Below are 13,290 nucleotides of genomic sequence, written 5' to 3' on the forward strand. Positions count from 1 at the left end.
GCACACTGCTACATGTAGCTACATACTAATGTCAGGCAAACATGTAATCTTAGCTGCTTATGTTATGTTGTCCAGTTGTGAAGATTCTGGTTTATAAGTTATTATTGGTGATTTTTCACAGTAGTAAGAGCTGTTATTCTCTGTTATAGTCATTCCCCGGCAGCAATGATGGTGCAGAGATGCCAAGATAAGGAAGACCTGGAAATGCTGACCAATCAGAGCATGGGGGGGCTTTTTCAGGAGGAGGGCTTGACAAGCCAGGCGCTAAAACTAAGGGTCTCAGACAGAGGGTGAATACAGGTGTTCCAGCACAGACAGCATGAAGAAAATAAAGTTGTTGTTTTCTTAACATAAAAGCATGTTAGCATATCCTAGTTGAGACCCAAAAATACAAGAATGAACCTGAAAATGAGCATAATAGGCCCCCTTTAAAATCTGTTGAAAATTTAAGACCACACAGCAGATTGCACCGCTCATCCTAATGAGACATGGTCACAATAAAACAGCAAGAGAAAGTCATTAAGTCCTTGCTCAGAGATACAGACCCCCAAAACACTTGTTAAGGGAAGCATGGCATCCTGGTTTTGTCGAGGATTATGTCCACCAAGGAGATCTCATGAGAGAGCCCCTTAGACTCATTTTCAGCGAAGTGCATTGCTATGCTCTTATGGCTGCTCTCGATGTTATGAATAAGTAAATAACAACATTTTTCCAGTCGTTTAATCTCTGAGCACTGCAATTAGTAAGTCTGTAGTTTGTGCTGCCTTTTTTCTGCCCTTATTATTGTTATTGAAATGTCACGCTCTTATTTAGCTCAAGGATGAATAATAAATAAGCTATAATTACTGTCTTGAATGAGCCGACGGCTTGGCTGGGTCAATGGCAAAGGGAGACCTACCCCCCCATATACTATCTCTCTCTTCTTCCCCTTCTTCTCCCTCTCTCTCTTTAATTGGATCTTGTAATTAGTTTCTCTGATGGATCTGGGAGGTCTGAGGCATCCTCTACAGCGTTCATTAGTGTTCTTGGAGGAGGGTGCAGCTTTTTAAAAGCTCTGCCTGCTCCGTCCCTCACATGTCATAACACTAGATATGATTCTGCCCAAATACAATAAAAGCACCATTTCCAGCCTGGTTTCAGGTTTGCCTATATAGCACCAAAACAAAGTAGCTCAGCACCATGGGCCTTGAGGGACACGTTAAAGCAACTCCTGGATGACATACATAGAAATGCACTCTTTTTTTGCCATTAATCTATTTCGGAGAATTTTTCCATAGGTGTGCTCCAGCGAAGAGAATCCGGCGCTCAGTATAAAAAGCCTATGTGATGATGGTGAGCACAGTGTGAGATTTACAGATTCTTATTTCTTTTAAGGAAAGGAAAAGACTCAGGCACATCTAGACAGTGCATTGCTGCAGGTAGCAGAGTGATCTGAAATCTGAAGTAAAATGTCCTTTAGCTTACTATTAGAGAACTGACCAGCCTCTACAAATTCTTTGTTGAGATGCACATGTACTACACACACACACACACACACAATGTTCAGACCTATAATATACAACCCCCCTCTAGCACCCCAACACCATTTCCCCCTTTTCCTCTCCACCCTCCGCTGGCCAGGCTACACTAGACATCTCTCCCTAATCAGCAGCCACGTCTCGCTCAGGCTGGTTGCCATAGTAATATGCCGGCTGGTCGACATGGCAACCACTCTGAGGTCCACTATTAAATGAAGAAGAGTGGAGGGAGGGATAGGGAGAATGGAGTTGGGATGAGAGAGAGAGGGAAAGAAGGGGAGAGACAGCAAGAGACAGAGAGAGATTGTCCAAGATGGGGGAAGGGGTATTGGGGATGGGGTGGAGGATCACAGAAAAATGAAAAAGGGGGAAAAAAGCACAGAAAAATGAGTACGGGGAGAGGACGAAGAAAAAGGAGGGGCAGCTGGAGGAGACAGAGAGCATCAGTAGCGCTGTTTGAGCTACCTATTGCATTGTATGGCATTAAAAGCTTTCGATACATGTCGCAACAATGCCATTAACCTAATGCATGACGTCATTAACTTAATGCCTTACACTTATAAATTTATACACATGAAAAATGCATGTGCAGCCTGTCCCAATCTAGATAAAGGATCCTAAACTAATACCATGTTTTAAGAGCTACTTACAATATTATTGTCAATCCACGTCAGACATACCTACAAAATTATATGAAGAAGTTAATATTTATAAAGTATAAGGGTTTTATGGAGTGCCGACTCATAATAATGATCAGTGAAGGCATGTGACAAGTTTATGTTAGTATAAGACAAAGGGGTCACATTACTACGGCTTTGATTTGATTACCTACAGAGCAAAAGACAGAAGCAGCTGCAGCCTGCTTTATCAACAGCAAAACATTGCCCTTTAAAATATTGTTACTTTTGGCAGCATCCTAAAGTTCTTCAATCTTCTGTGCTTTAAAAACATCTGGCACCTCCCTCTCGTTCCACTTAATATGTCATATTGGATCAAATTTGTAAAATGTGTGTGTAATTTCAAACACAGTCCAGGCCTGACAGTTCCAGGAGCCATTCTGTCATTGTGCCATCAATGGTGCACACCATCCAAACTGAAGTGAGAATTCACCGGGGCTCACATATCTCCATGTGTCTCTACCGTGATCTACCTCGATCACTCTTCCCTCACCCCTTCTCCTGCCTCTCCTCTCATTTTTTATTTGCACCTCACCTATATCTTGGTGTCTCCTGCTACCACTGTGCATTACTCCCCTTTCATCACAGTCCCTCTTCTTTCCCTTTGACTGAATCTCTCTGTCTTGCCTTCCCTGAACATCTGATTCTTAAATGAATGAAATGCCATTCCATCAAGATGCCACCACAGCAGTGACACAAAATAGCATTTGTTGCCTTGTGTGTGAAATTCCTTTATGAATTGGAGCCCTCTATTTTCCCCGGAGCGTCTTATGAAAGATAGCTAATTGCATGTCCACATTGTGCCGTCAGTCCCTGCTTCCCTAGCGCACCATTCAGAGGCAATTAAAGTGAGCTTAAACAGAGTAAGAAAGTGCGTCATCCTCTTAATGCAATTAAGGAAGTGTGCACACAAACATGCAGTAATACTCTGAAACACAAAAACAGGAACACATAGAAAGAACACAGAATAAAAGACAAATGGAAAAGGTTATTTTATCAGGCAGTGTAAGCTTGTGACTTGGCTTCATCATAAGTGACAGTATCTTTCACAGTCTGGGTTTCATCACCAAACTAGGGTGTGTTGATATTTTAAAAGGCTAACAATCTGCTTCCTGTTGATATAAATGATAATAGTTTTACACTGAAATACTACTTTTAAAAACTATAAATGCTGTATGAAGATAAAATCATAGTTGCTTTATGTATGTCTGTATGTATGTATACTTGTACTTGCTTTGCCTCCTTAATGTCAGGCATGCACTATAATAAGCAATTCTTAAAATTACATTAAGGCTGGGCAAAATAAAGATATATCGATGTCATTTGATATGGGACTAGATATTATCTTAGATTTTGGCTATCCTAATATCGTTAAGTGTTGTCTTTTCCTTGTTTTAAAGGCTGCATTACAGTTTGGTGACTGTTCTAGCTGCTCTATTAATGGCCTTCACCCACTTTGTAATTTTATCCACATTACTAATGATTATTTATCAAAAATGTCATTGTGGAAATATTTTGTGAAAGTTAATGAATGAATACTTAACTTAAGTGGTAACCTCTAGGGCTAAAAAGAGTGCCAAAAATTGCAGTTCCATGAATGGCCACTTGAGGGTGGCTCCAGAAGCAAGATAATTACCATAGACACCCATGTTAAAATGTGTGACTTTACACCAGAAATAATCATCTTTAACAGCCTGGTGCAAAAAACTGTTTTGGTCTCTATAACCAATGTCATCTTCATGACAACTGTACGTGAATGAATTTTTCTTGAAGTCAACTGTTTACATTTTATTAAGGATGGGCCATTTTGACTGATTGTGAGGCATCACCACAATCTGAGAGTCAGCTCCACCATCTTGTCCAAATTTGGTCACTTCTGGCTCCAAAAAACAAAGAACAAAAAAACAATGGCAACAGCTGAAAAGCCAAACTCCACAAACTGATGGGTGGTGTCAGGGTAGCTATGTCCAGGGCTGCCGCAACCGGACAGGCAAACTAGGCAATTGCCTAGGGCCCCGAGCTGGAAGGGGGCCCCCAGAGACAGTTGACATTGGTCCATATTAATGACAATATGATGGAACCCCTATAGACACTGCAACAATGATAACACGTTGGAATCCCCCCTAATGGGGCCCCCTACTAGCTGCTGCTTGCAAGTAGGGTGACCAGATGTCCCGCATTGTGCGGGACTGGTATCCAGTGACATTTCAGGTAGTAGCTGAGCTATTGAGTATCTTTAAGCAGTGAAAGTTATTATTTATTTCTTTTTACTTATAGGTTAGATTTTTTTTTTTATATATATGCTACAGTGATGTTTTTTCCACAGAGCTCTACAGTGTGATCATTTTACTCGCATTTGCGACCAAAAATAGTTTTGCGCAAGCAAAACAAATCATTCAGGAGCACACTGTGCGAGTACGGATTTCAACCAGCAGCAGAAACTAAAGGCAAATCCTGCCGGTTGTGGGTTGAACGGGGGTCACAGAAGTCATATTCCTGTCAAATACGGATAGATAAGGGATAAGATAAGGGCTTACCGGCGACGGAAAAGTCCGGCTCCAGGTCCAATAATTTCCTCTTTGTTGATTTCATGACTGCCCAGAAATACCTGAACAGCCGAGCTGTGGCGGCACACAGGTATGTGATGTGTCAGAGGAGAAACGAGCCGTTCACATTTCTCTCTTTGTGGCAGGTAACGGTCCACAAACCTTATCGCACTTTAGGGACTGTTCTTTGCTTGTGAAGGGACTGTTCTTTACTTGTCAGGGGAGGAAGGTGGCTGGTTGATTTTTATTTTATTTATTTATTTTATTTTGATCCCCCCCATGTTAATCACTTATTGATGCTGTTTTTGAAGTATGAATAAGTCAATAAGTAATTTATTCCATTGAAATATCATTGATGTATTATAGAAAAGTGATTTATCTTTTTATAAATGACAAAAGGCACATCTGCCTCATTTTTGCTGTGGTATCGTGATACTACTCAGAAATGTGATACTTTCACTGGTATCGTACCGTGGGTCCAAATTTTGGTACCGTGACAAGTCTCTGATGACTAAACTTCGCGCTGGGGGTGGGTGTCCCACATTGTCCCTCACAAACCTACTCCTTGTCCCACATTTGGTTTATTGGGACCTGGTCACCCTAGAGGTGGGGTGGGGGGTGGGGGGCCTCCAAGGTGCCTTTTGCCTTGGGCCCCCAGAGTGTCTTGAAACAGCCCTGGCATTATTTTATACAGCCTGTAAGTCAACGTGATATCTGATTCTCTCCAAATTGCCCTGCATTATTAACACTGATTAATCTATAGTGTTATACATGTCTGGTGGTGGACAAACTAAAGCTAAATGCTAACAACTTATAAATGTGGCAAATCACTGGCCACGCCTCCGTGCCCATGTTGAGAAATAGGTGCCTGAATAAAGAACAGTATTACAAATATGTACTGTTGGAGCAGAATCACATTTACGAAAAAGGCCTTTAATTGCAAATTCTTTTTTCTCTGGTGAGAAATAGTTTGATACAATAAACTGTAAAGCACACATGTAAACAGGCAGAGGCTGCCTATGACTCACAAGGTGAAATGACAGACCTCTGGTCACACACACACAGGTTATTTTCACTGTAACAGTTATGCTCCGACACTTAAAGCCCAAGCCTCCGACATACAGTACGTGATTACAAGCACAAAATGATCAGCTAAAATCAAGCAAGGCTTCATTACAACACTGCACACTTAAACCAATTTGAGAAGTGAATAGCTGCTAGTTGCAGGGTAATTTTGCATGTGCAGATGCCTTGTTATTTGTGGGTAACTTCCACCCATCCCTGCTTATTTTGGTGGTGAAGAAATTTAATTTGAGTTATCACAGCAAAGTCATTTTACAGTGCCTATTTAGACAGGCTGGGGAATGGCTTGGGAAATCTCACCCGTGTATCTCTCACTTTGTGTGGTAGCCTCATCTCGTCAATACCTTCATTAATATTTTGTGGAACAGCCAACCACAGCCAACTGGTGCTAGAACAGACTAGACGCTGCCCAGTCCATAACAATCTATAGTATAGGAACTAAGTCTTTTTTTAAGACAACACTTCAGTATTAGACTTAATGACTGTATATTAAAATGGACAATGTGTTACCACTTTTTCCAACTGTAGAAAAATGAAGGCAAAATATCCTGCAAACAGCCGCTGCCAAAGTCTGCGCTAAGCAGCAACCTCCAGCACTAAAAAAATGAAGCCAACACAGAAGTGCCAAAAACTGCAGTTCTCTGAATGGCCACATGAGGCTGGCTCCAGAAGCAAGTCAATCCCCATAGACACCCACGTTAAAATGTCCAACTTTACACCAGAAATACACGTTTATATCCTTGGTACAAAAACGGCAGTTAATATCCCCGATCATGACAACTGTACAGGGGGTGAATTTTTATATAACTCACCCGTTTACATTTTATTAAAGCTTAAAGTTACGTCTGCTGATAATGTCCTTGGCTTCTTAGTCAGATCCACCCCTCACTCTTCCACTGCTCCAGCCTCTCACCCCAATATGGTCACCTCTGGCTCCATAAAAAAAAAAAAAGATGGCAAAAGCCACAATGCTCAAAACGCAGAAGTCCACATACTGATGGGTGAAATCACGGTAGCTATGTCTATTACTTTTACAGTCCATGGTGTACACAGTAGCGATTTCCGACGTATTGTGTTCCTGCCCATAAACATGTCTGACCAATTGTGAGCAGCGCCACTGATTGCGAGTACAATGATTGGCACACACACAGCTGTCAATCACATCATCAAATGCCCCTTTTATGGCATCAAATAACTAATTAGAATCAAACTTATCAGAAAAATAAGCACTTAAAAATGCAGCAACTTGATATAACTTTCTAAAATGACAGAAACCATCTTTGGGAAAAATTTATTTGATGTGTATTTTTATCTTTTAGATTGGCCCATGTGCCATCCACTAACATGGAGGGGGCGGGGTTTATGACCTCTACTGCAGCCAGCCACCAGGGGGCGACCCAGATGTTTTGGCTTCATTTTTGAGGAGTTGTCATGTTGTCCATCTTTATATACAGTCTATGGTTAGACTCCATGCTCTTAACACAGACTACTGCATTATTCCCCCTCCATATACACACACCTACATGAAAGCATGAACACATTCATAGAAATAACTGCTTACATTAGCCACAAGCAATAGTATGGTATACACACACTGCTATCTTTAGTTAGACATGAAGGCTCCATAGTTATTATTGATTGCCTCATTATGCCATATTATTCCCCAATTGAAGTTCCAAGTCAAGTTCATTGCCATGCAAGTGACAGGACCCAAACTGAGACATCTTGCAACACATTTATCTCATCTGACCTAATCTGCCTATGAGTCACCATTAAACATAGCACACCAATAACAATGCAAGCACTCACACTCACATTCTAACTCCCACACACCGCTAAAAATGATTTCTTCTTTAAGTGTTATATATTTTTTTATTCACAGGCCCCAAAGTTGTGTTATTTTTTTGTCTGTCTGACCTTTTCATTTTTGTCCTTTGTCACCAAAATTATATGTTTTTGTCCATGTGCATGTACAGTTTACACACACGCACACGCATAAACACACACACGACTGTGAGCAGCAAGTAGTCATACAGTATACTGTATTTCAGTGGCATTTTGATGCTCTGAGGCCAATTATGGTATTTTTACCTTTTGAGGATTAAATAAAATAATTTTTGTGCAACATTATTTCATTATCTTGTTTAGCATAGAAAAGGTTTCAAGGGTATTTTTGTGTTCTCTGAAACTAATATAAGAAACCCCTTTAAAGATGGGACACTTTTCTTACAGGCCTAAAATAAGGTGTGCCTCTCACTCTACATGTACAGTACAATAATTGACCCAGATGGTAGCAGACCAAAACATAAGGTTATTGGCTCTTGCATTAAACTGAGCCATATATATAGCAATATAATTATATTAAGTATTAAAAAAATATTAAGACCATATATTAAGACCATAATTACACTGATTCACCTGACAGACTAAAGTTTAAGAAAAGTTCAGCGAGGTCTGCAATGGTTTCCTATGTCTTCATGCCCAAAAATACATTTCACTCTGACATTAAAACACCAAAAGGACACAGGAAGACACACAGAAAAAGAGCAGCACTGCCCTCCTACATTGAGGAGATATGCCCACCCAGTGCTGTGCATTGTGGAAACAAGAAGGTCCGTTCTGTTGGACTACAGATATTTGTTTGTACTGTCAGAGAGCAAGGCTAGGCTGTGGCCTCTGAGCCCTGGGGGGCAGTGGCTCTCTGTGGCAGAGGGGGCCTGCTGTCTGTGTGTCTGTGCAGTACATGGAGAGACACAAAGGCAGAAGCTGTGACCCTAAGGGTGCTCACGGCTCTCTTCAATTAGTATCCAGCAGTGCCTCCCCAAACACACACTCCTCCTCATGCAATTAAAAACCGGGCAGTTTTTTAGACCCCAGAGTTTTTGTTTCCACCAGTATGACCCCCCGATTGTGCCGTCCTTTGACTCTCAAGTATTAAAGAGAAATCTATTTTGTATTTTGAGCAAATAGTTAAATACTGCTGGGTTGTTGATTGATCTGCAGAGGAGAGGAGGGCTGGTATATTAATACTGACTTCCTATTTCCTTCATCTGAGATATACAGTGAAGAAGAGAAAAAGACTTTAACTTAGACAGTAAAAATATATGTCAGTAAAATATATGATGTGATGAATAACAATCAAGCACTTGCATTTGTATTTTTATAAACATAGATGCAAACCTTAATCGGTTCATTCTAGCAGTTAATTTGGATAAACCAGACTATAATTATCCCAAGACAGATGGAGAAGCATACAACTACAATTCTTTTCACTCTGCAGTTTGCTTAGGGCTACACTCAAGATCTTTTGTAGTCCTGGACGAGCTGGGCTCTAAGCCCCAGGGCATCCTGAAAAGAGCTGAATCTGAATTCACCTCAATCCTACTGTGAGCCCAGAGGAAGCTCACTCTGGTTGGGTGTGCCAAATTATTCTATAATTTAGCCACAACATAGCAGAATCACTACTTAAACACATAAGTGGTTGACAATCTCCTGTTAAGACCATGCTAAGAAAAAAAAAACAATTATTTAGGTCTGGATATAATTGCTGTAATGGCTTTTTTTTCCTCTTAAAGGTTTTGCAGCAATAATATATAAAGTCTGTGTCTGTTTACCCTCTATAGTGGCACATTATTACAGATTTTTTACTGGTTTTAGGGTTTTCTACGGCTCTTCGTTCAAAATAATTATTGAAAATTAAATAAAATGACTCATTGTCACAGAAAGAAAACACATTTACAACTTTGTATTACATGTAAAAAAATGCAGTATATATTCTGTGAGACAGAGCTGCATTTAAAACCCTGTTCATCACAATTTGCTATGTAAACAAAGACCCCAAACAACTATGAATATCTGCAAGATGTAATTATAAAAGTCCAAACAAATAGGTTTCATATTCCATGAAATAGTAGACTCGCAATATGATTTAGTAGCATATTCTGTATTTCTAGGAATATGCTGAAATAGCTCTCCGAGCCCTGGCGAAAATGCGTTTAAAGATTTCTAGGAATCTCTTGTTAAAAGTGTGGTGGATTACTTGTTTTAGCTGGTTTCCAAAATTGTGCCACAACACTCCCAACGGCAAGTGGACAATAACAGAGCAGACATACAGTACATGCCGACTATTCATAGCTGCCTTACAATGAACTACTTGACTGCAATGGGGGCTTCGCCACCTCTGTTATACAGCCAGCACAGTCACCATCACAACCTATTCTGACACCAAATGTAAAGTCCAACTGCCCTCCAAATCCCTCCCAATTATAAAAGGTCCTTGAGTTGCTGTTTTGCCCCCTCTCCAGCTCCTGTCTGATTACTGAGTGTGGGGCGAGCTGCGCAGGCAATCAGCTGCAAAGCGCAGAGGACCAAGAGGACTGGGGGAAAAAAAATCAAATCCAAAACACTGCAAAAAATAAACTTAAGGGGGACTTCTGGACCGCAATTACAGGCCATCCAGCCAGGCCTCTGCTCCAGCAGTCAAGAGCTGCCGTGATTTCCGACAGAAAAGGTTATTAGTTTTTATTGGAGGAAATAGATGCTGGGTGGCTTTAAATGGCACAGTAATGCGGGGGGGCTGGAGGGAGGCCTCCTGACCCAGGTCTCCCAAGGGTCCCATTGCGCTGCCGGAGGGACACACAGAAGCCATCACACACCCTCTCCCCTTCCCCCAGCCCTCGTGCCCTACAGCTCCTGCTTGAACTCCAAGGCAGTGCCCTGGTCTTTGGCCTTGAACTCAACCCGGACACCCTCTTCTTTCTTTTTTCTGACATCCCTCTAAACATTAGCATCATTGCTGACGAGGTTTCTAGGGCCTCACCTTGTTCCTCTGCCCTCACTTTACAGGTGAAAAACACCGTCATCCTCTCAGTTTTAATATTTTATCATACTTAGGTTTGTGGCTATTTTAAGACATTTTCTTTGAAGGCTGTGATGCAATCATCTGCAGTTTTAAAATATTCAGTGATTTGTACAAAACCAAAATTAAATTGACAAAAAGTGTTTCTCACTAAACTGAATTGAGTTAAAAACAAAAACAAAAACAAAAAAACACGGCTTTATTTTAAACATTCCCTTTACATTGATTGTCTGCCACATAAATTTTATCACTACATTTTCAAGCTGTGTTTGTGTATCTGTACACACACACGCGTGTGCCCATGCCTCCAACATAGCAGCGGCACATGTGAAAACATTATCAGTGAGCACGGCGGCTGCGTGTTTGCTTGGCTCGGTGTAATGACTGCCTGCAGATTTCCTGTCACGAGCACGTGAGTCTGCGGCTCCAGAAGGAGAAGAGAAGTATGCAACCATATTTGCCTTTGTGCTGGGCTACCAGTGTGTGTACTCTGCTGTGTGTGACGTTATTTCAGAATGTGTAAGCTATGATCTGCCTGCGCCAGATGAAGTGCTCTCCACAGGCGTCGGTGTGTCAGTGTCCAGTGATAGGCAGTAATCAGACATGTATGCTTTTATCAGCCGGAGGAAATATACAGAAAGGTTTTTAATGATTGGAATATTATTCCGTGCATGTGATGCAACATCTCACTCTTTTAGGTGTGTAAAATGCAATTACTTTGATTATGAGTGTGTGTCAAAATATGTCACTGTATGTCAAAGTAGATAATATGTTAATGCTACCTTTTGTGACTGTGTGCACGCATGTGTGCTTGTCTTCATTGTGCTTGCTGCCCATACTCTCCTCTCCTAATTTGTATTCAGGGCAGGTAGGCTCCAGCACGGACCCACAGCTCAGTAACTAATGGAGGGGCTGATGGGAGCCTGATGACGACCACAGGGCCATTTGTACACACACACACACACACACACACTCTTAAGCACACACACACATGCACATAAAAACACAAACACTATGGTCATTTCCAGCCACATCTGCACCCTGCATCATGCAGCTGGTAGCCAGGTAAGTTAATTACATTGACCATTTAATATTGGTGATTTTTTTTTTTCCTTCCCTCATTGTACAAGTGATGCAACATGATAAATTTTATCATCTTTCTAAGTAAGAAAGTAACAATTAGAGCACGAGGCATCATCCTCCTCTGCCTGCGTTGATTTCGCCGCTGCTGTTGTTGCTGCTGCTGCTCAGATTTCTGCCTTTAATTGCCTCCGCTGCAAACTTTTCCAGCGAACCACTGCCCCTCTAAGTTGATTGCCAGGAAGTGCAGGGAATTAGAAAATTAATGTCACACCAGGGTCAGTGCATTGGAGTGGCACACACACCAACTAACACAGCGTGATCGCTCTGTTACCTGCAACTAGGTGTTTACACATAAATAACATTTTGTTTTGCAGATTTTTTTGAGCTAATTCACAGCATAATAGTCCAGCTGCCTAACACAGATGGTTAAATGTGGTCACATCTGTTTTTACACAAATAACACAAACAGAAACCAAAAGCTTTCCCTCAAACAAGAGAAAAAGAGTCAAGTGTAAGGTCATTTGAGTCAAACGTGTACCTAAAGACTACCCTCTGAAACTTCACAGCTCTCTTTCATGTACCAGCAAGCCTGTTTCCATCCACTTTTCTCCTGTCCTCTCATGTTCTGTCTTGACATCTTCTCTCATGCACTATTTCGATCTCCTCTGGTCAACTTTCTCTTCCTATCTTTTCCTTTCCTTTCATATCTTTTCCTTTCCTTTCCCTTTTCCTCCTCCTCTTCTTCCTCTGCTGAGCTCGGGCCAAAGAGCTGACAGCCAGTGACCTAGGGGCCTCCGAGGCTCCCAGGGAGAAAGGTAATGGGCCCAACCCCGGAACGCACTCTCACTCTCGGCACACATGGGGCTGCCGGCAGCTTTGATCCAGTAGCCCCTGCTTGGGTCTCCTGACGCCTGGTGAGGAAATTCATAGGAACAACTGGAAGAGGCCTGTGTTTATTCAGCTCCTTTAATGAGTAGGGAGACGGATTATCGGGGGCCTAGATCTCCCCAAAAAAACACAAGGAAAGAAAACTGCTGCTCCTTCCAGATGTTGCTCTATCACCGGTCACTCCGAAAGAATCCGAGAGAGAGAGAAAGGGAAGGCTTATGTATGCAAGAGGGAGAACTAGTGGTCGGCAGGAGAATTTCCTTGTGTTTTCTCTGTTCTTCTGTCTGGCCAGATGTGGGAGCTGGCCAGCCCTCTCTGGGTGAGCCCAGAGGAGAGCAGCCGCCCAGGCGCAGTGGGGAAAGCTGGGGGCTCAGAGAGGGAGCTTGCAGACATGTGTTATTTTTTGGTGTTGGTGTTGGAAGGGGGGGTTAGATGGTGTAGGTTACCAAAGCTTTCAGGCATAAGCTTTACTTTAAGCAATTTGTGCTGTCTTAAAGAGAAAAAGAAGCTATTTCCTGAGCCTGTCATACAACCTCTAATGTGTTATTTTTTCTTTTTTTTGGTTACACATAGCCTCATTGTAATCCTCATTAACGTAGCGAAGCAAGTGACGTGGGAGCAGACGTACAAAGCTGGTC

At 41.8% G+C, this 13,290-nt stretch overlaps 1 protein-coding gene across 1 annotated transcript in view; it reads right to left on the minus strand.

Moving 5' to 3' along the window:
* zfhx3b (zinc finger homeobox 3b) overlaps positions 1-13,290 on the minus strand; it is a 219,310-nt gene that overhangs the window by 187,617 nt on the left and 18,403 nt on the right. The gene's annotated exons all lie outside the window — the stretch shown is intronic.

Source organism: Epinephelus lanceolatus, chromosome 2, assembly GCF_041903045.1.
Source record: "Epinephelus lanceolatus isolate andai-2023 chromosome 2, ASM4190304v1, whole genome shotgun sequence".
Lineage (NCBI taxonomy): Eukaryota > Metazoa > Chordata > Actinopteri > Perciformes > Serranidae > Epinephelus > Epinephelus lanceolatus.